We start from the raw sequence: 2,565 nt of genomic DNA, 5'->3' as shown, positions 1-2,565 counted from the left end.
AGCAAAAGTAATAAGAATCCTTATAATAATCTTGCATTTGATATAGCGCTTTATCATGTCATCAAGGCAACTCAAAAGCACTTCATATGGTATACTGTAAAGTGATGTGACTGTATATTTTGTGGATGAAAATGTATGTTTTGCCATTTGATTGAGAGAATGCACATCCATATTTTGAAACTACAATTCAATGATCTTGACTTGTTGAGATTTTTAAATAATTGTTTTTGAAAATTGTAAACAGAAGACAAATACGATCTTACCAGAAAGCAAATGATATTTGGATTTAATTCAGAAGGACCAATAATAATACTTTAAAAAAAAAAAAAATCTCTACTTGTTCTGGGATGAAGCAGGTACAAGACAGTTTTACTTGAGTAGGGCAGAGATGCTAGGATACCAACTTTGAGTTTTATAAAGTTCCCCAACCCCAAAATGACAAATGGGACAATGAATTTAAGTGAGTACATACAGTATTGTTCAGTGCCAAAAAACAATTTGATATAGGGTACAGTTTGTAACGTTTCTTAACCCACTCCTTGTACTAACACCACAAATTTGTTCCTATGGCTTCATTAGTGCCCCCTTTCCTCAATTGACACTGACCTGGACTCAGTGCTGCTCTCAGCATCTATTCCCACACACCCAAGCGCTCACGCTGTTTGCCAGTGAATAAAGAAAAAGCACAAAATTAATCTTATATACAGTAGATAGTTCACTGGCGTAGGCCATTTGATTACTATTGCAATTCCACATAATGATTTTTAATTCAAAGAGTATCAGCCTGACTCAGTTGGTAACTCTGACCTCTGAAACTGAAGGTTGTCAGTTCAATCCCACATCAGGACTTTGAGATCATAGTCTTGACCAGCATTGTCAAACCCTAGACGCCAATAAACACGTGACTCATGAAGGGTCTCAGTGTGGGTTACAGCCACTGCAATTCAGCAGAAAGCATATGTCTCAGATATTTCCCGCTGACAATTTGCTTACAGAGACGTATGGATGGCTATTTAAAGCACTATACGTGTGTGGAATACAATTCTCTAGTCAGGCTTTTTGAATATTCAATTGAAATTGAATAATCAAACAAAACGAGTATACTCAATTGAGACATCATTTTTGCATGAGAATATAATGACATGGATTTGTAGATTAAACTCATAATTCCCAGGAACTGTTTTCCATGTATTTAAATGAATACAACTTGCACCTCATGATGTCTCCACTCTCTTTGTATGTAAATATATGTCAGTTAACTATTAGCTACTTGCACATGCAAATGTGCAAGAGTCAATGGCTTGTTTACAAAATTCTGTCTGAAAATTAACAAATTATTGTGTAATTGCAGAAAATTTGAATTGAGGTAGAAAAGTCAAAACCCCCAGTGTTTGACATTCGTATACACAAGTATGCAATGTCTTTGTTGTGGTGATTCCAATAGGACTACGCTGTTGCTGCGTATGTCTTTGATTCACGTCATATGTAATTGGATACTCACACATGCAGAATCAGAGATGGCAGAAGATAGATTAACTCCGGAGTAATTTTGCCATTAGACATATTGGCAGATATAGGTACAGAAATTAGTGGGGAGAAGAAATCTTGCCAGGAGTAAGGATAAAATGACCTGGAGTCTACCTAAAGGATGGGAGGGGTGGGGCAAAGAGTTTTACACTTCAGTACCTGCTGACTGATTATTGATTTGCATTTGGCAGCAATGGATACCTTTACAGTCCAAGCTTTTACCTTCCTACTTGTCTGAGAATACCTAGGCCAGTCACAGCTCCCTCCCAGGTGAGATCAATTGGCAGAGCACAGGTTAGCTGGAATCTAACTGGATGGTATGGCTCAGTACCACACCATGTACTACATTTATCCACTGACCCAAAATGACCCACCAGCCTCAAAACTTTGAAACATTAATACAGATCCCCCTGTAACAAGGCTGTTGTCAATATTCTTAACAACAAATTTTCTGACTTGCACCCAAAAATTCCTCGTGATAATATATAATTTAAACTAACTAGGTTCCCTTTATTTTGCATAGAATATGTTTTGTAAATATACTCCACTTTGCACTATAATGTAAATAAGTGATTGAAATTGCCAATTTCTGCATTATAATTCAGTACATTATCTTAAACAACAGTATTTCTGAAGCACAGCACACCCTCTGATGTGTAAGAAAAGCTTATAATTGGTTAAATGTTTCACATTACATATATTATACAAGATCATGAAAAATTTGATTTGTTGTTGAAAAATAGATTGGAAATATCTATGTGCATACTGGAGTGTAAAACACAGTGATTGCTAACCAAATTCCTTATTAAAGAATCCAAGCCACAATAGGAATTCTTTCCAATAACTGGACACAGTGACCCATAGGAACTCTGCTCCTACATGATGTAATTTCGAACCTTAATGTAATCCATGTGAAGTACTTTTCGAAAGAGTCTCCATTTGGAGTCTTTATTATGGAATCCTATTAGTAATCCCTGTGTTTTTCCAACTCTGTGACCTTCAATAGCAGATTCTGGTAAAAAGATAATCATGTGGTTT

Source organism: Callorhinchus milii, unplaced genomic scaffold (assembly GCF_018977255.1).
Source record: "Callorhinchus milii isolate IMCB2004 unplaced genomic scaffold, IMCB_Cmil_1.0 Scaffold2, whole genome shotgun sequence".
In the NCBI taxonomy this organism is placed as follows: domain Eukaryota; kingdom Metazoa; phylum Chordata; class Chondrichthyes; order Chimaeriformes; family Callorhinchidae; genus Callorhinchus; species Callorhinchus milii.
Note: the sequence above shows the minus strand (reverse complement) of the source record.